At 33.3% G+C, this 22,191-nt stretch overlaps 1 long non-coding RNA gene across 1 annotated transcript in view; it reads right to left on the minus strand.

Annotated features, from left to right (window-relative positions):
• LOC126881775 (uncharacterized) overlaps positions 1–22,191 on the minus strand; it is a 46,309-nt gene that overhangs the window by 1,145 nt on the left and 22,973 nt on the right. The window contains exon 2 of the long non-coding RNA XR_007696981.1: positions 14,465–14,593. This is a non-coding gene — a long non-coding RNA (uncharacterized LOC126881775). The remainder of the gene's footprint in view (positions 1–14,464; positions 14,594–22,191) is intronic.

The raw sequence follows: 22,191 nt of genomic DNA on the forward strand, positions 1-22,191 counted from the left end.
CAAAATTGCAAAATTTCTCTCCAATGTGTTTTAAATGCATTCATTTTTTCGAATCCTGAGAAAACTAGTAAGTATTTTTGAAAAATTTAGACGCAGAATGAAAGATTACATTATTAGCGAGGGCCGAAAGTCTCTGAAACTTTCTATAATGTTTATTTTAATAAGTTACAGGGTAAAAAAGAGAAAATTGAGTGTGATTTTTAATTTTAAATATCTCATTAAAAAGAAACTTTTTGGTTATTCAAAGGGACTTTCGGTCCTTGGCAATAACGTAATCTTTCATTCTGTGTTCAAATTTTTCAAAAATACTCATTAGGATTCGAAAAAAAAAAAGATTAATGCATTTAAAACACATTGGCGCGAACTTTTGCACCTACGCCCTTAATATAATTCATTTGCATCCATGTAATTCTAAATTTTATTTTCGTTAAATACACAGTTAAAAATAGCCTAAAAATTAGTTCAAGTGCATAGACTACTTATGCCTATCAATCGGTTGCATTATTTTTAGCGAAATCAAAATCAGACCGGACGAAATTAGGCACAGCCATTTATCACGTCAACCATGATGCTCGCTGTCAAGCCTGTCATTTCTATCACAATTTATTTACGTTATAAAAGCTTCTCGAAAACTTTTAAGCTTATCATATCGAACACCGTATGTACACTTTGAGTTACTTTTAGCTCTCAACTAACGAACGGAAACACGTTTGTATCGCCTTTTAATATTTTTTTCTTTGGCGGCAGACCTGGTGCTATAATTCATGCTTCGACGTTTTTAAAAATATCCGGGATATCTGGAACTCCTAGATATGTACCAGACGTTTCTTATTTAATGTACCATTTAAATTTTTAATACATCTTAAAAGAATTTCTCAAACTGTTTCGTTGCGGCATGTTTAAGTTAAATATTGTATTTACCTATATGCTATTAAACCATAATTGATTGTAATAAAAATTACATTTTGTTTTTGTTAGAATTTGTTGAAGATTACAAGTGACAGTGTTGACATTCGGAATCACTACTGATATTATAAACCAATGTTTTACGGCACTACTGCTCAAATAGAGCCTGGACCTCCTTTATTTTTTGCCTCTACCTTTGTTTGTCTGTGGCTGCTCTTCTCTATGCACGGATCCCTAAAAGTGCTTATGCGTCGCAGCTTCCCAGCTCTTTCTTGGCTTTCCAACCGGTCTTTTTACCTGCATTCTAGCGTTCAATGCTCCTTTTGGTAGCCTATCCTCTCCCATTCTTATCACATGTCCGGTCCATTGCAATCTTTGTATTCTAATGAAGTCTGACAGCGGTGTTTCCTTATAAAGTCGATAAAGCTCGTTGCTGTATAGAATTCCGAAGATTCCGTTTTCCCTCACAGGTCCTAGTATTCTCCGTACTTTCCTTTCGAATGTGTCGAGCTTGTTTTTTGATGTTTCTTTAAGGGCCCATGCTTCACTGCCATAGCATGCTATTGGTCGAATTAAGAGTTTATAGATTCTTTTCTTTGCATTTGGGTGGACAGTTTTTAGACCGAAATATATGGGAGGGGGTAAAATAAGCTCTGTTTGCCTGCGTTATTGTCTTTCGTATTTCTCCATCTTCTGATCGATCGGCAAATATTTCTACTCCCATGTATGTAAACTTTCCATCCATTTCAATATCATCTTCATGTATAATGCTTTGTGGGACTATATTTCTTCTCGTCTGTATCATTATTTTTATTTTTTCTGTGTAAATTTCCAGACCTAGTCTTTTCGTTTGCGATTTTAACTCAATATGTTCCCTGTGATCCTGTTGATGTTCCTCTCATTCATGTAGTGTACTGGATGTAAACCAGTTGCCAAGGACAAAATTCCAATACTTCTTCTCGATTATGTAAATGTCTTGTTACTTATTAAAGTCGACTTCATTGTCTTTACAAAGAGACGCTAATTATGTATCCGAACGCCTGCGGTCCCTCCGGTGAGTAACGATCCTTGTGGGATTCTAAATAAGAATACGGCTTGTAGCAGGTACCATCCATTGATGGTTGATTGGAAATGGCTTAAGTCTTCTGGCCAGAGCCGTTTCAATCTTCCTTCTATCGACTGGTTGAAAAGCTCTCCTATCCTTAACAACTGATTGGTAGGGTGTTCCTTGCTGAGGTTTGTATATTTCTCGGTAGCATGACCGATGACTTCCGTTACATATGGAATGTTGGAACTAATTGTGTAGTGTCTGATTTGAAACATACTATGGCGCACCAGTAGTCCAGTAATGGTTTGCTACATCCCCATAATTCGATCTCGTATCTCCAGATAGGTGTTAGTATGATTTAAATATTGTTATTTTATTGTCAATTGACAGCTGCGATTTTTTGCTTACTAGCCAGCTCATACTTCCGATTTTTAGTTCCAGAAGGCGTCTTCTGGTTTGTATATGGTGTTTTCAAGTTAATTTTTCATCGAGGTGGACTCCTTCGTATTTCACTACGCTCTTGGTGGGGATGGGGATGGGAAAATTCATTCTGTTTTAGCATCAAAATTCTGAAAAGAACCGTTCACACAACCCTTTCTCCTCGGATGATTCTGGCAGCGGTTCCCCCAGAGACCAGACCACCAACGATCCAGACTATCACCAGTGGTGCATCGAACGTACATCAAAGGCCACATCCAGATACGGATAGCACGTTCTGAAGAGTTGTTACTTCACCTAAAACAGGACAAACCAGGATCATAGTCCTACAAAGTAACATAGCAACAAGGAACCCACATTGGAGACAGGGATGGGGGCATTGTATAAGTTTGCCGGTGGGCAGGTGTTTCTTCGAGTTGTAAATGTTATCTGCGCAGACTTTGTTGCATTTATTCTAATTTTCCATTTCCCTAGCCATTTCTGCAGCACATTCATATTACTTTGTAGTATTTCAGTGGCCCTTATTGGATCTGTATCTGTGAATATTATAATAGTATCATCTACAAATGTTTCCATGAGTGTGTTTTATCCGATTGAGGTACATGAGCAGTATATATTAAGTAAAAAAACTCTTCGTGGATCTTTGCCGCGTTTACTATTGCCTTCCATGTTTGTCGGTTCTGTGCCACTAATTCCCATTGTCTTACTCCCACTCTCTCCAGATTTTCTTTGACTGCATCTTTCCACCTTTCTCTAGACCGTTCTACAGACCTTCTTCCTTCTGGCCTTTCCCAGAACACATTGTTGAAGCCCTGCCCATCTGAGTCTATTGGCCTTTATATATCTGACTAGACTTTCCTTTCCGAATAGAAACTCGTTCTTGTATCTGCGCCTCCATTCGTTTGTCACGCTGTCTCTGCAAGGGCCATATATCATTCGAAGGATTTTACTTTCCCACACCAGCAATTTATTTGTATATCTTGATCTTTTTGTTAGCATTTCGCATCCATGTTTCGCTTCCATACGCGACTGCTGGTCGTATTACGGTGTTATATATCTAGATTTCTGCACCTCGTGAAAGAAGTTTTGACTACACTAGATATTGCATTGTAAAGAAAGATCTGTTTCCTACCATTATTCGCGTTTCAACTCCTCGCTCTATTTTGTTGTCATTTGTGATTGTTGCTCCTACATATTTAAGTTATGATCGTTTATAGCAATCATCATCATCATTCTCTTTGCCTTATCCCTATGCGGGGTCAGCTTCCCTAATTGCATTTCTCCACACAATTCTATCTTGGGCCATATCAATGTTAATCCCCTTTACCATCATGTCCTGCCTTATCGTCTCCCCCAGCTCTTCTTTGGTCTTCCTCTCCTACTCCTTCCAGGAATCTGCACTTCAGCTATTCTTCGTATTGGGTGGTTAACGTCTCGACGTTGAACATGACCAAACCATCTTAACCTATGCTCTCTCATTTTGGCATCAATTGGTGCCACACCTAGACTTCCCCTAATATACTCATTTCTAATTTTATCCTTCTTTGTCACTCCACTCATCCATCTAAGCATTCTCATTTCCGCCACATGCATTCGCTGTTCCTCTTTCTTTTTCACTGCCCAACATTCAGTTCCGTACATCATAGCTGGTCTTATGGCTGTTTTATAGAATTTTCCCTTCAGCTTCATTGGAATTTTTCTGTCACACAACACACCACTCGCTTCTTTCCACTTCATCCATCCAGCCCTAATTCTACTGCATGCATCTCCATCTATTTCTCCATTACTCTGTAATACCGATCCTAGGTACTTAAAACTATTGCTTTTTACAATTATTTCACCATCCAAAGATACCATTTTATTTGTAGTAGCTCCATCTTTAAATGAACATTCCAAATACTCTGTTTTTGTCCTACTAAGTTTTAAACCTTTTTCCTCCAGAGCTTGTCTCCACTGTTCCAGTTTTTGTTCTAAGTCTCTTTCACTATTTCCTACTAACACGACATCATCAGCATACATTAAGCACCATGGAATGTTCCCCTGTATTTTCGCTGTTATCTGGTCCAAAACTAATGAGAATAAATACGGACTAAGCACAGAACCTTGATGCAATCCTACTTTCACATGAAATTTATCAGTCTCTCCCACACCTGTCCTAACACTAGTCGTTACTCCCTCATACATATCCCTCACAATCTTTACACATTCACCAGGGACTCCTTTCTTATTGAGTGCCCACCACAGAATCTCTCGAGGAACTCTATCATATGCTTTCTCAAGATCAATGAATACCATATGAGCGTTTGTTTCTTTACTCCTGTATTTTTCCATCAACTGCCTTATAATGAAAATTGCATCTGTTGTTGATCTACCCTGCATAAAGCCAAATTGATTCTCGGATATTTCGGTTTCTTCACGTATCCGTCTATCAATTACTCTTTCCCATATTTTAATGGTGTGGCTAAGCAGTTTTATAGCCCTGTAGTTTGTACATTGTTGTATATCTCCCTTGTTTTTGTAAACAGGTACCAGTATACTGCTTCTCCATTCGTCTGGCATTTGTCCAACTTCCATAATTCTATTAAATAGACCTGCTAGCCACCTTGTTCCTGTCTCTCCCAATGCTCTCCATACTTCCCCAGGAATATCATCTGGTCCTACCGCTTTTCCTTTCTTTATTTTTTGAAGCGCTTGAGCCACTTCCTCGTTGGTTATTTTGGTGACCAATGCTGCTACTGTCTCCGTTGACTCTGCGTATGATCGTTTATAGCAACCTGTATTCCTACTTATACCTGATTTCCTGTATGCCATACTTTGTCAAAAGTTTGATGAACGTCAAGGAATATCTGAGGTGCACTACATTTTCTTTGTTTCAATTTTCTCTTTGATTGTGTTGACGATTCTATGGCATTGTTGAATTCTAGAGTATTTATCACGAAATCCGAATTTATGCTCAGGAATTAAATCATCTAAGTGGATGACTTCTTGAATTCTGCTCAGCAAAAGTCTTGCTAGTATTAGGTACTTTAGATATCATCATCATCAGTGGCGTTACAGCTCTTTATGAGCCAAAGCCTTTTTCAAAACAATCCTCCATTCGCCCCTGTCTCTGGCAACACTTCTTCATGCTCTAATTCCAATAGATTTTAAATCAGTTTCTATGTTATCTTGGTACCTAAGTCTCGGTCTTCCTCTTGCTTGTTGTCCTATCGGCCCTCTTCGGTCAAAAACTTTTCTGACTATGGCATCTTTCTCTCGCCTGATTACATGACCTATCCATCTAAGGCGTGCTATCTTAATGAATTGTTGGGTGTGCTACAACGTTGGGTTCTCCAAAATTTCTATACAACTCAAAGTTGTAACGCCTGCGCCACAATCCTTGTTCTTTTATGCTACCATATATTCGTCTTAGAATTTTTCGCTCAAAACGTTTGAGCAGTTCGTGTTCATTCTGAGTAAGTGACCAAGTTTCTGAGCCATATTTTAGCACTGGTCTTGTTAGTGTTTTGTAGACAGTCAATTTAATTTTTCTAGGTATTTTTAAAGGCCATCTGTTTTCTTAAGCCATAGTAGCACATATTGGCGAGCACTATTCTTCTTTTAATTTCTTCACTGACGTTGTTTCATTAGCAGCGCGTCTAAGTATATGAAGGTGTCGACACCTTTCAGTTCTAGGTCGTCAATTATTATTCTTGTAGGTGTCGGGTTGCTTGACCTAGTGCAACACATATATTTGGTCTTTTGAACATTTATATTTAGCCCCATTCTCTGTGCAGATGCTCTTAACGACTGAAATGCTTCAGTCAGAGATTCTTTAGATCTACCTATGATGTCTATGTCATCTGCGTATCCGACAATTTGTACTGATTTGTTAAAGATATTACCATTCGTATTACTTTGGGACTCTCGAATTATTTTTTTTAATGCCAGGTTAAATAAGAAACACGATAGTCCATCACCCTGTCTTAGTCCATTTTTGCAATGGAAGGGTCTTGAGAAATCGTTCTGGATCTTTACCACGCTCTCTGCTCCTGTGAGCGTAAGTTCAGTTAATTGGATAAGATGAAGCGGTATTTTAAATTCTACCATAGCAAGTAGAAGTTTACCTCTATGAACTGAGTCGTATGCGGCTTTGAAGTCCACGAATATGTGGTGGGTGTCGACGCCGAACTCTAGGGTTTTTTCAAGGATCTGCCTCACTGTAAATATCTGGTCCGTTGTTGATTTATTAGGTTAGGTACTTTAGATAAATAAGAAATTTTTCATAGATCACGAAACCAACTTAACTAAATAACAAGATAATTACCCAACACACAGTATTTAACACCAAAAGCACGCTACGAACAGCCGAAATGAAGACACTAAGAGCAATTACAGGGAAGACAAGAAGGGATAGAATAAGAAACAACATCATCAGGGAACAATGTGGCGTGCAAGATGCAGTAAGATAAGGTATGCAAAGACGAAGAGAATGGTTCAGTCATGTATAAAAAATCAAGGAGCAAAGACTACCAAGAATTGCGCTAGAAGGAAAACCAGCTGCCAAGCGTCCACAGGGGAGACCACCAAAAAGATGTAGAGATAGCTGGTAGTCTATCTCTTAAGAAATACTTCAATGTCGGAATTAACAGATTGACAGATCTACAACAATAATAAGAGGAAGAAGATGATATTTAACATAAACATTGTTCAATAGGTCCATTGGCTGTAATACGAGAAAAAGCCTTGTTTCTGTGGGTTCTTAATTTTCACAACAAAATAATCTACCTGTGACAAATTGCAGAAACTCCTAAATTTAATCTCGCGTAAATATTTTCGAGCGCGCCATCAATTATATAAGAAAAACAAAAAATCTCGCGTAGTTATTATTCATTCGACCTGATAGATGTTTGTTAAAAGTATAAATTTAGTGAGTTTACTAGAAAAGCACGCTTAAGATCACTCAGGATTCGAAAATAAACGAAATCTTGAACCTGTGCCAGTGCCAGTGGAAAGCTGATCGGTTGAGGTAGGCAGGTAATAAAAATTTTTTTCGAGAAATTTATCTTTTAATCACGGAGCCAAGTGTGATGGTTTTTTGGTAAAGATATCTTTGAAGTTTGGGAGAGTAAGTTATCAAGTGAAAAATGAACTTTGTACTTAAAAAAATTATTAGCAAAATAATACAATTTACATTTATATTGCAACAACCTAAATTTCACATGAAAGGAAAAAACGATTACTTATGTTTAAGTAATCCGATAGAATTCGAAACTCTGAGGAAAAGAAAATATATTATCCTTGCACGTGCACCCTTTTCCCACATTGTAGCAACTTCAAGAACACCTAGAGACCGTGACACACCACAACAGTAAAACAAGAACTAACAAGCTGAAAATTCGAGCATTATCATAACGAAAACTTTGTTTATATAGGTACGTATTTAAATTCATAATATAGAAAATTGCTATTACGAAAAGCTGTTTAGAATTAAAAATTATGTTTTAATGTGCAAGTATATCATTCTAATTTAAATGTTGTGAACTATAAAGATACTTTACTGAAATTCATATTTTTTTACATACCTCGTATAAAATTAATAAAATTTGATTCAGGATTGCATCATAAATCTTAGACGAAGAAGAGATTTTTATGAAGAATAACTTTTCTTCGTCAAATTAAAAATACAAGAGTTATAAATGAAAACGATGTTGGTACCTATCCATAATTTGAGAAAATTAGTCAAATATTTTTTTCCATTAGAAGGATGTAATTTCCATATATCAGAACATACTTTTTTATTCCAAAGCACATTTTAAATAACAATTTTCCAATATTGTAAAATAAACAATACATACATGATAAAGATACTTTTTACTGATAAACTACTTTACTTGGATCTACTACAGACCGAGCGAGTCTCGTAAATTCCACGGCTTTGCGCCACGCTTCACGCAACCATATTTGCGTACTTGTATTTCGAGTTGTGTGGTCGTGCGCTGGTCGAGTGGAGTTATAATTTACCAAATTTAAATATAATCGTTTCTATTGATTCATTATTAATATAGTATAATATGTATTATTGCTTTCAAAATATACTCATGTTGTACTTTATACATTTATTACACATATTATTTTATATAATAATTAAATTCACTATAAAATGTCATTTATGTATATTTTATTAATAGCTAAATAATTTAAAATTTAGTTTGACATTCACGAAGTGTCAAACTCAAATGTAAATAATAACATTTGCTTTCCTTAACAAATTCAGATTAAAAAAGTAGCCTACTTCCTAATCAAAGATTTCAGCTGACGTTTAGTGCGTGGTAGGAAATAACCGGATTGTGACGTCACATTTTAGATTTTGAGGTCGACTATCTCGAAGACGGTTAAAGATATCGAAATGCCGTTTTCAGATTTGGATTCAGAAGACAAAACTACATAAGAATCCATCGATACATCTGCTCTAAGTATTGCAGGAGCGGCAACGCAATAACACAGAGACTTTTGCAAATTTATAAACGAAAAGTTTTCGTTGAAAATACTGAAGTCTTTATGTCCATCTACATTTGTATAGGTACTCTGACGAGTTTACTCCAAAAGAAATCACCTCAGCAATATCAGAAAAGTCTGGAAAGGCACCCGGTTCCGATAAAATCCATCCAGAATTTTACTTCACTGTGGCAATATGCTAGAAAATGGCTGGTTGATTTCTCTACAGATATATTAAAAACAGGAGAAATCCCCTACAGACTCACTTAAAAAGGCCTCCATTGTAACTATATTAAAATCAGGAAAGGCAAATAATCAGCATCAAAACTACCGTTGATTGCACTGCTGAGCTGTGTCTATATAAACCGTTGGAACGCTTAATCCACAACAGAATTAGTAGAAATATATTTGAATTGATAGCCATTGAGCAAGCAAGGTTCAGACCTAACCGTAGCTGTACAGATCAGATCTTATCCCTAACAAAACATATTGAACCAGTTGATGGATTCGACCGTTACTTGATGGAAGTTCATTTTATCTAACAATAAAACACTGAAAGTTTTTAGTGTTTTATTGTTAGATATTGAAGCAGGTTTTCAAAGGAAGCTAAAAACATCCGTTATTTTTATTGACCTATCAGCAGCATAAGATACCGTCTGGAGACAAGAACTAATCTGCAAACTACTCTGTACCATTCCATGGTAAAAAATAACTACTCATTGATAGCATGCTTACCGATAGACCCTTTATGGGCAATTTTAAAAGTGTCCAAATGAAGTTCAGTTATATCATTCATGTTATACGAGACATAAAAACATGAATGATGTAGAAACAACACTAACGGATGACCTTCCTATTATGGGAGAATACTTCCGCAAATGGAGGCTACGGCCCAATGTAACAAAAATCGAAGGAAGCTGTTTTTATCTAAATCATGACAAAGCCAACAAAAAACTCTCCGTTTACTTTGAAAACAGACTTCTTCTTTAGCCCATTTCTATTCAACTTTGCACATAGGCCTTCCCCAAAATCTTTCCATATCTGTCTGTCCTTGATACAGTACATGACAAACTTAGTACCAAGCGAAAATCCAAAAGTCGACTGCAACGAAATAGCATTGGTTCATAAATATAAATACTTAGGGCCGGTTGTTCGAACGCTAATCAACAATGATCACTATCAAATATTTGATTACTGTCACAACTGTCAATGTGAACTTTGGTTGGGTTGCTGAAAACATAATTGATTATAATTATGAGATTAGTTAATCAATTAACATAACAATTATTTATATAATTGATTACTTAATTTCATAATTGTAACAAATAATTATATTTTTAGCAACCCAATCAAAGTTGACATTGACAGTTGTGACAGTAATTAAATATTTGATAATGATCATTTTTGATTAGCGTTCGAACAACCGGCCCTTAGGGTATAAAATCCAAATTACTATACCTCGTTTTTTAAATAGGAGGAGTAATTCAAATTTACCGCGCCGTAATGCTTGTTTGTAATTGGTCCAGCAACAGGCAAGTTTACTCCACTAAATTATAAAAATTTGTCACTATTGACATTTATAAAATTTTGACACTAATGACATTTAAAATTCATAGGTTAATTAAGTTATACCGGGTTTTTTTTTGTATTTTCTGATATATTTCTTTAATTTTTAGAGTTCTAGTCTGCGTTTATTTAAAAAACAGTTGTTTTTAGAACTTTTTCGCGACGTATTAGCATAATATAATATTTATAGATTACCATCGAAGATTGACATGGTCAAGCAAAAAAGAAGATAGATCTGGTTATTTTCTAGTGACATTATTGGGTATGAATCTGTCGTTTAAATTTACTCCTCCTATTTAAAAAATAAACCATAGTGACAATCAAACTGACTAACTGCAAATAAGAATCACCTTACCATGGGACGCATATTATTATGGAGCTCTATCAGACATCTTCAAGAGCAACATGTCAAATTATCTGAAAGAGAAGACGTTCGACCATTCGTTCGACCAATATGTGCTTCCAGTCATGACTTACGGCGCCGAAACACTATCGTTAAACCAGGCTACAGTAGGGATGGGAAAAACCTACCGGTTTTAACCTAAAACCGGTTTTTTTACTTCGCAATAACCAGTTTTACCGGTTGTTTTTTTGTCCCGGTTATAACCGGTTTTTTCTTTTTAAAGTAAAAACCGGTTATTAGGTTTTTACACTGATTAGGATTAGGTTAGGTATTATTTTGGATCCCAATCATAATTATTATTCTCAAGTAATTATTCCAAACAAAACCATAATTCAAATTTTATTTTATAAATACAGAAGCAAACTGAAAGTGCAAACCCACATCAGCCAGAAACAATTAAGTTTTATTATAATATTTCGTTGAAAAGGTATTTGTAATCATAAGAAATGATCTGGTTGAAGTAGACGCAAACATCATCTATTTTTCACACTTGGCTCTTGACGTTGAAAGTGGGTGAATGACTTTTTCTGATTACCAAAAATAATGTTTTGACTATGAATATCGAATTACCGATTAGGAATACGAATCTTCAAGGATTTCCCTACGTTTTCAAAACGGTACACCCATACAGGAAGTATTAAATTAGTTAAAATGTACCTACAGTGGAACCTCGATTATCCGTCTCTCCATTAATCGTCACCTCTGTTAACCGTCAGGGTCCGTACATAAGTTTAATTGACTACATAAGCAAAAATTGAGTCATCAATTCATTTTGTTTGAGCATTGAGATAAGCCAAACGAATGGTTAATTTGTGAGGTGGATGCAAACAGCTATCAAATGCTGACAAATGATGAAATCGATGAAATGGCAACAGAGGCGGACGAAACATATTCAGAAGTTGATGCAGACTTGGAATTTGACGGTGGCAATGTCGATGATGCTATTGCAACTGACAAAGGTTTGAAGAAGCTAAATTTGAGTCAAGAAGCTAGAGAAGCTGCATAGCATATACAACAATTCATCGAATGGTATTCTCAACAAGGAGAAGCCAATAAAATAGATTGCATGAACTTACTCCGATTAAGAAATTCAGCTGTTGCAAAATGTGAAGCAACAGTAAAACAAACAAAGATTTTAGAATATTTTAAACCAATATGATTCGACTGCCCATACATAAATCCTTCTTATATTGTGAAATAAAAAATACAAATAAAATTTATTTTTACATTTACATTTACATTTTTTTTAATGTTCTGTTAACCGTCTTTTCGATTATCCGTCATAACCTTGGTCCGGTGTCATATACAAACGTGTTAAAAGAAATACATGATAAATTTTTTTTGATGGTAGTAAAAATAAAAGATAAATTGCATGTTGATATTATTTTTTTAAATCCCACTTGTCTGGGAAATTTTTTATAAGTTGAAATGTTTGGGTTAAATTGTATATTAGTGCAATATGTATATTAATCTTACGCTATTTTATATCTAATAATAATAAATAAATATAATAATTAATAGAATAAAATGGTTTTATTAAAAATTGTATTTTATTTATATTGATATTGATGTTCTTTCGATAGTACTAATTTTGATTATATTGATATCGAGTATCGAGTCGAGTGGAGTATCGCAAGCTAAAGTGCATGTAAATGTAACATTGTAACCTATTGGATTAAAAAAACCGAAAACCGTTTTTTGGAAAAACCGTTTTTTTTGGCCGGTTACAACAGCCAGGTTAAACCGTAAGCAAAAAACCGGTATAACCGAAAACCGGTTTTTTTATCAACAACCGCCATCCCTAGGCTACAGCATGGACTGGACTGGAGGCCATTTGGACGTGCCATGTGGCATTTCACTTCAAATAAATTTAAAATAAATTCAAATAAACGGGAGATGGGATTGGTTGCAGGAAGCTCAAGACCGACAGAACTGGAAGAAATTAAGGGAGGACTATGTTTAACTTTGGACGCAGAAGGCTGGATGATAATGATGATGACTCTTCACAGCACTTAAAGAACACTTAAAAAGAACTGCAGCAAAGCTAAAAACGCGAAATAATATAATCCAAAATATATGTAGGACCACATGGGGTTCAACCTTCATACTAGGGGCGTTATTTGAAATTTTGATTGGGGGGGAAGCATTATACAGGGTGTCCCGAAAAGATTGGTCATAAATTATACCACAGATTCTGGGGTCAAAAATAGGTTGATTGAACGTCACTTACCTATATACAATAATGCACACAAAAAAAGTTACAGCCCTTTGAAGTTACAAAATGAAAATAAATTTTTTTTCATATATCGAAAACTCTTAGAGATTTTTTATTGAAAATAGACATGTGGCATTCTTATCGCAGCAACATCTTAAAAGAAAATTAACGTGAAATTTGTGCACCCCATACAAATTTTATGGGGGTTGTGTTCCCTTAAACCCCCCCAAACTTTTGTGTACGTTGAAATTAAATTATTATTGTGGCACCATTAGTTAAACTAAATATTTTTAAAACTTTTTTGCCTCTTAGTACTTTTTCGATAAGCCAGTGTTTATCGAGATATTTTGAATATTTGTCGAATCCACCACATATTTGTATATGGTTAAGTACGATTATAGAGACTTGTTAATAATCTGAAAATTTATTTATAACTTACATTTTTAGGTATATTTTGAAAAAGAAGCCACATCTCGATAAAAGGTGACATCAAAAAAAGACTAAGAGGCAAAAAAGTTTTAAAAACACTGTGTTTAACTAATGGTATCACAATAATAGTTTAATTGGAACGTACACAAACATTCGGGAGGTTTAAAGGAACAAAATCCCCATAAAATTTGTATGTAAATATATTAAAAAAGAAGCCGCATCTCGATAAAAACTGGCTTATTGAAAAATACTAAGAGACAAAAAAGTTTTAAAAATGTTGTGTTTAACTAATGGTGCCACAATAATGAATTAATTGGAACGTACACAAAAGTGTGGGGAGGTTTAAAGGAACAAAACCCCCATAAATTTTTTATGGGGTGGACAAATGTCACTATAATTTTGTTTTAAGATGTTCCTACCATAAGAATGATACATGTCCATTGTCAATAAAAAATCTCTAACAGTTTTCGATATATTGAAAAAAAAAACGATTTTCATTTTGTAACTTCAAAGAGCTGTAACTTTTTTTATGAGCACATTTGTACTAAGGTAAGTCAGGTTCAATCGAACTATTTTTGACCCCAGAATGCGTGGTATAATTTATGACCAATACTATAGTAATAAAATTGATGTATTTTTTGTAAATTTGAGTCATTTTCAGGGTCAGGGGGCATGCCCCCTAACCCTGTCAAATGACGCCCCTGCTTCATACTCAGATCATCGGTATGGCTTAATAGCAAACATATGAAACTTCCAATGACTAGAAAAATCTAGGCTAACCATCAACTACCCATGCACCATGACAAGGTTGATATCGAAATGAATAGCTAGGCTCTGGATATCCTCCATTATCAAAGGCGACCTACTCACTCCAGGAACATTTCGGCCTCACCAACGCTTGGAGAAGACAAACGCCTGTATCTATATCTACATAAAGGAGTTTATTTCTATCTTAAAAATATTAATAAATGCTTATACTTACATTAAACCTAACTTTTAGCCTAAAAGACCAGCATATAGCACCCATAATGCTATCAAAAGGGCGATGAGGATAAGGTAGGTGGTGAGTAAGCTAGTCCCTTCATTAGGATGAGGCATTGTGAATATTTATCTGAAAACAAAAGTAACATGTTTTAAGATAAAATTTTTTTGAAGTTTTTACTAATATATGCATTCTTATAAGGTGATATGTCTAACGTAGCGCAATCTTTGTATTTTTGCATAATTTGCTATATCGGGTTCTTTGTAAAATTGATAGACAATAATAATAATAGCGAATAGATATTTTCCAAGCAGGCACAGTCCCGTTCAGATGGCCACAATGCAAATTAAAAAATAAATACACACGAAAAACATAAAAGTGTTGGGACCTTATTTTTCAGCAATAAAATTTAAGGCAGAGATGTTTTATCTCAAAAACACCTTTACATTAAAATTTTATAAATACACCGTCAGCAACGGTCGTATTTTAAAAAGTATTTGGATGCTGTACGGTCCACATATTTTGGACGATGGCCAGATCAATTTTTTTATGAAATATACTAGAAAATCTGCAAAAATAACGATATTCGAATGAACGCAAGGTATTTCTGTAGCTGATCAGGTTTGTCAAAATATATCAGGTATATTGAATTAATATGTTTGATTACAACGAGAAGTATAAACAACCGAAGTTCTAAAGACTTCTTACTAGCGGAATCTACAATATGCATTCTACAGCACAACCAGTTACTCTTTGTATTTGAGATTTGGATGAGAATTGGTGTTGACGTTTGGTTTTTTCAAACTTTTTAAATTTTAATCTGGTAACATCTCGAAAAATATGGAAAACCGAACGTCAACAACAGTTGACATCCAAATCTCAAATACAAAGTGAATCTGATCGTGCTGCACAACTAGTCAATTATCTAGGTAAAAATCCAACGAATTGTTATTCCTATTACTCACACTTACAATATGAGTAGAACTAAGGTTAATGAACGAATTCATAATATCTATAAGAATGCAACAGCAAGTGTGCAGCTCCATCAATAAACTAACAAATTCAAAATCAGGAGACACCGAAACTTTTCACGACTGTCTTAGAATATACGTTTAAAAAACTGGACTGGGCCAACAAGGTAATACGCGTAGACGGAAAGCAACTCAGAACATCAGCAACTGATGATATTGTCATAATCGCGGATAACATCAACGAAGCAAACGAAATGCTCACAGAGCTTGCTAAAGCAGCTGAAGAGGTTGGTTTGCAAATACATAAAGACAAAACCAAAATGGTAACTAACTTGTTGTTAGGATGATCAAAACACTCGAAGACAATATCAAAGAAGAAATAAGTCAATATCGATATCTCGGACACGACATCAAAATTTTTAGAGACAATCAGACCCAAGAGATATATAGAAGGATTGGCCTATTGCGGATCGAGTGAGAAATTTATAAATTCAGAAATAAAAGTGAGTTAGGCAAAGAACGGGTGTGTAAGATGTCATATAAAGAATAACCAGATTAAAATAGAGTTTCGCCGGATATATAGCGAGACTGCAGGAATACAGGTGGACAAAAAGACTTCGAATGGAGACCTCGCATGGACAAGAGAAGCAGAGGTAGACCACCAACACGCTGGACAGCGTCATAAAAATAATAGATGGTAGATGGATGGAATTAGCACAAGATCGAACTTCCTGGAGACGTGCTGAAGTAGGCTTATGTCCTGCAGTGGACAAGAGAAGATGCTGGATGATGACGATGAAGGTAATGACAGACAGTTAAGATTTAATTTTGTTTCAGAGACCACCACCATCCGTTTAGGTACTTTATATTTGATTAATTGTTTTTAAGGTAAATTTAATCACCATCGTTAGTACACGAGCGGGACACCCTCAAAAAAGCGCTTAGTTTTCGAAATACTGACCACGGAGGGCCGAAGGGCTAAGTTTATTCATACTTTATATTTTCGAGGGTGCTGAAAACGAAAATGAGGTTTATTTTGAATTTTATGTGGGAGAACATTGTCAAAATCGCAATTTTATCCTAAAAATAAAAAAAAAAATGAAATCACGTTTTTTTGCGTCTACATCGCTACAACTCTGTTCCGTTTTAATATTTTTTTCTGAAATTTTTAAAGTATCTAGCTCTAATATTTTTGAAGACAACGGTACCTGTTTCAAGCTTTTATTCTTATCCTGATAAAGGTTATAAATTTTTCAAAGGGAAAGGTGCGGATTTGTGCATTGCAAAGTTTAATTGCAAAAGTTGTGTGACGAAGTTTAAAATTTAGCTTTTTAATTACGTTTATGTTAAAATAAAGAATACAAAGAAGTTTTCTGGAAAGTTTTAGATCAAAATGTTTTATAGAAAAAAAATGGTGCAACTTTTAATGTCGACATTAGAAATGTTATAAATAACGCTTATTTTTCACAGTACTGACCATGGTGGGGAATGGCTAATTTTGGTCTTAGATTATGTGTTTGACCGTGATGAAAACAAAAATAAAATTTATTTTAAATTTTAGGTGGGAGAATATTGTCAAAATTGTAACTGTACCCTAAAAATAAAAAAAAAATTAAATCACGTTTTTTTGCGTTTAGCTCGCTACAACTCTGGTCCGTTTTAATATTTTTTTCTAAAGTTTCTACACTATATATCACTCACTTTTTTTGAAGACAATGGTTTCTGTTTTAAGCTTTTAGTCTTATTCTAGTAAAAGTTATGAATCTTTTAAAGTACAAGATGCAGATTCGTGAATTGCAAAGTTTAATCACAAAATTTGCCTGACAAATTTGAAATATAGATTTTAAATCAAATTCAAAAATAAAACATAAGTACGAAAAAGTTTTCTGGAAAGTTTTGGATCAAAATGTTTTATAGAAAACAAATGGTGCAACGTTTAACATCTACGTTATAAATCTCCAAAATAACGTTAATTTTTCGAGATACTGATCATTGCTGGTGAATGGCTAATTTTGGTCTAACTTTATGTTTTTGATGGTGCCGAAAACGAAAATCAAGTTTATTTTGAATTTTAGGTGGGGGAAAATTGTCAAAATCGCTATTTTGCCCTAAAAATAAAAAAAGTTAACCACGTTTTTCTTAAAATTAAAGGTTGCACCATATTTTTTCTATAACACATCTAGACCTAAACTCCCCATAAAACTTCTTTGAACTCTATGGTTTAACATAAACGTAATCAAATAGATAAATTTTAAATTTTGTCACTTAATTTTTGCGATTTAATTCTGCAATTCACGAATCTGCACCTTCAATTTTTTTAAATTCATAACTTTTACAAAAAAAAAAGACTGAAAGACATATAGACCGATCAAATAAACTTACAATACATGTAAATCAAAATGTAATTCCGTACAGGTTGGAATAATTTTTTTATCAAAGTTTAGGTCCAAGCAAAAGATATTTTCAAGAAAGTATATGATTCATATGAGGGGATCATTGTTTAAATAATTAAAAATAGGTAATTTTTGCACAAAATTTACTTTTTTAGCTGCTGCGGTAATTCGTGTTTATATGAACGATTTTACAGTTTATTTTTGCAAAGATGATGAAACAGTCTTTTATATGAGACTTACTAAATTAATTTTGACCCTTAATTTATTTAAATAATTGTAAATCAAAATTGAAAAACATATTTACAAAAAAATATTATTTGCAATATAAATAAGCTCTATAAAATATTCTATTTTGCAGAGGAAGTTGCGCTATGATATTACTATAAATTGACAAAAAAATTGGTTGATAAATATTGAGTAGTTTATGAGATATTAAATTTGTTTATAAAAAATTACCATTTTTTCAATTGCAAAAACGCGGTTGTTGCCAATAGAGTGTACAAGTTTTTAAAGTCTCATTGGCTTTGTTTTTATGTATATTTTTGATAAATGTATAGACAAATCAAAATTTCAATTAAACACCCCTCCAAAATGGCGTTTGAAAATTGGTGTAATTTGTTTAAAATTTATTTTTTTAATAACATCGCCGGGATTAAAAATTTTGAAATTATTTTTCGATATTCGTATTCTTGGTAATTTTTGAAATATTCACAAAAGCATAGAAATTTTCTAGAAGCATTTTTGGCTGAGATAGCTTTTCCCAGTTTAAAAATTCATAATTTGTTTATTTATCAATATTGACATTTAAAAGTACGTGAGTACAGCTATTATTCTTACTACTTAACAATATCATTTATAAACATAATAAAAATTGTAGAATATTTTGACAAATGATGATTTTCGTAGCACCTTAAATGAAAACATTTTGTCTGAAAATTGGCGGACGAGTAGTTTCCAATATCTCCGTTAATAATAGGCCAATTTCAATGTTTTCAACGTTTTTTTCTGTTTTCTGTCAGTAGTAGATTGTATTTTGAGTTAAATAAATTACATACATTCTTCTTTTTGTGTCAATCAAATTAATTCATAATAATTTTTCTTGGACACCCTGTATAAATAATTATGTCAATGTTAATATTACTGAATAGAGAATTGAATAACCTTGCAAATGAGCTAGCACACGATCCCTACTCCCTATTTAAAAATAAGGGTTGGGGATGTGGAAAGGAGGAAATTGACAAATGACAGATGTATGTACCGTAAAAATGTGTCCCCCTTTGATCAAAAATCGACCTGTTTCGTCATTTCCTTAAAATCTAATAAATACTGCCAAATATCAAGGTGGATCCTTTTCGTTGGCTCACACTGTATATATTTTAATATTCTACACAGAAAAAAGTTTTTAACAAATTTTTAATGCTAATTCAGTATTATTTTTTGATTTTTTTTTTTATAAAAGAACTTTTGTCTCAATTTTTATTTACATCAATCACATCTAGAGAAAAAAAAATAAAAAAAATGTTTATAACAAATTGACGAATATTTTTATTGTTAAAAGTGTCTTTTACTGTGTCAGTTACTATTTTTATAAACTACCATGAACTAAAAAAAGAAACATTAAAATTGGTCCATTATTAATGAAGGTATTGCAAAGTACTACTGCACCACTCTTCATGTAAAAAGTTTTCAGTTAAGGTCGCTACGAAAAACATTATTTTTTAAAATATTCTAAAATTTTAACTCTATGTATAAATGGCATTGTTAAGTAGTAGGGTTCATAGATGTACTCACGCACTTAAATGTTAATATTGATAAATAAACAAATTATGAATTTTTAAACTTAGAAAAGCTATCTAGAAAAGCTTGGCAAAAAATGGATCTAGAAAATTTTTTTCTTTTATAAATGTGTCAAAAACTACCAGGAACACGAATATCGAAAAATAATTTCAAAATTTTTAATCCCAGTGATGTTATTACAAAAACATATTCTAAACAAATTACACCAATTTTCAAATGCCATTTTGAAGGGGTGTTTAATTAAAAGTTTAATTTGTCAATACATTTATCGAAAATATACATAAAAGTAAAATAAATGAGACCTTAAAAACTTGTATACTCTATCGGCAACAACCGCGTTTTTGCATTTGAAAAAATGGTAATTTTATATAAACAAATTAAATATCTCATAAACTGCTCAATATTTATCAACCAATTTTTTTGACAATTTATAGTGATATCTTAGCGCAACTTTTTGTGCAAAACAAAATATTTTATAGTACTTATTTATATTGCAAATAATATTTTTTTGGAAATTTGTTTTTTAATTTTTATTTACAATTATTTAAATAAATTAAGGGTCAAATTTAATTCAGTAAGTCTCATGTAAAAGACTGTGTCTTCATCTTCGCAGGAAAAAATTGTAAAATCCTTAATAAAAACAAGAATTGCCGCAGCAGTTAAAAAAGTAAATTTTGTGCAAAAATTACCAATTTTTAATTATTTAAACAATGATCCCCTCACATGAATCATATACTTTCTTGAAAATATCTTTTGTTTTGACCTAAACTTTAATAAAAAATTTATTCCAACCTGTACGGAATTACATTTTGATTTAATTTTATTTTATTGGGCTAATAGTCTTCATAGTCTTCACAAAGGTAAGAAATATATGCCGTAGAAATTTTAGAAAAAAAAAATTAAAATAGAACAGAGTTGTAGCGAGTTAAACGTAAAAATTCGTGACTTCACTTTTTTTTTCATTTTTAGGTTAAAATTGCGATTTTGACAATGTTCCGTCACATAAAATTCAAAACCTCTTTTTCATTGTCAAAACCATCGAAAACATAAAATAAGACCAAAATTAGCCATTTACCTCCCATGGTCAGTATGTCGAAAAATAAGCGCTATTTTGGGGACGTATAACGTCTATATTAAAAGTGGCGCAATTTTTGTTCTATTAAACATTTGTAACTAAAACTTTCCAGAAAACTTCTTTGTACTCTATGTTTTAACATAAACGTAATTAATAAAAAACTTGTACTTTAAAAAATTCATAACTTTTACTAGAATAAGACTAAAATCTTAAAGCAGATACCGTTGTCTTCAAAAAAGTGAGCAACATATAGTTTACAAACCTTAGACAAAAATGTTAAAATCGACCAGAGTTGTAGCGAGTTAAACGCAAAAAAACGTGATTTCACTTTTCTTATTTCTATGGTAAAATTGCGATTTTGACAATATTCCTACACATAAAATTTAAAATAAATTTCATTTTCGTTTTCAGCACCATCAAAAACATAATCTAAGACCAAAATTAGCCATTCACCACACATGGTCAGTATCTCGAAAAATAACCGTTATATCGGGGATTTCTAATGTCGATAATAAAAGTTGCACTATTTTTTTTCTATAAAACATTTTGATCAAAAATTTTCCAGAAAACTTCTTTGTACTCTCTACTTTAACATAAACGTAATTAAAAGGCTAAATTTTAAATTTCGTCACTCAACTTTTGCGATTAAACTTTGCAATGCACATATCCGTACCTTTCCCTTTGAAAAATTCATAACCTTTATCAGAATAAGAATTAAAGCTTAAAACAAGAGCAGTTGTCTCTTCAGAAATGTTAGAGCTATATACTGTAAAAATTTCAGAAAAAAATATTAAAATTGAACAGAGTTGTAGCGAGCTAAACGCAAAAAACGTGATTTATTATTTTTTATTTCTAGGTTAAAATTGCGATTTTGACAATGTTCCCACACATAAAATTCAAAATAAACCTCATTTTCGTTTTCAGCACCCTCGAAAATATAAAGTATGAATAAAATTAGCCCTTCGGCCCTCCGTGGTCAGTACCTGGTCATTTTAGGGGTATCTCCCGCTCGCCTATAGATAGTTATCGCTATCATCATTGGTGTAACAGCCCCAAAATAGGGCATAGACCTTGTTAAGTATTCTCTAGTTTCTACTTTTCCAGATCTTTGCATTACATTATTTCGCGTCATCTTTGTAAAAAGGTTGGTTATCATTATCTCTTTCTACCGCTATTCTATAAAGTTCTATTGAACTGCGTGTAAACCAGTCCCTTAAATTTTTCAACCATGAGACTCTCCTTCTTTCTGTACTCCTTCCTCCTCTTATCTTTCCCTGTATTATCAGTCTTAACGTTTCGTATCGCTGTCCCCTCATTACGTATCCTAGATATAGTAACTTTCTTATTTTTATTGTGTTTATTATTTCATATTCTTTGCGCCCATTTCTCACAATCCTTTCATATTCCTGTAACACCACATTTCAAATGAGTTGAGCTTATTTATGTGTTTTTGTAAGTTGCATCCAGCTTTCAAAGCCCGATGAAAAGTTT

Source organism: Diabrotica virgifera, chromosome 3 (assembly GCF_917563875.1).
Source record: "Diabrotica virgifera virgifera chromosome 3, PGI_DIABVI_V3a".
NCBI classification, from domain to species: Eukaryota; Metazoa; Arthropoda; class Insecta; order Coleoptera; family Chrysomelidae; genus Diabrotica; species Diabrotica virgifera.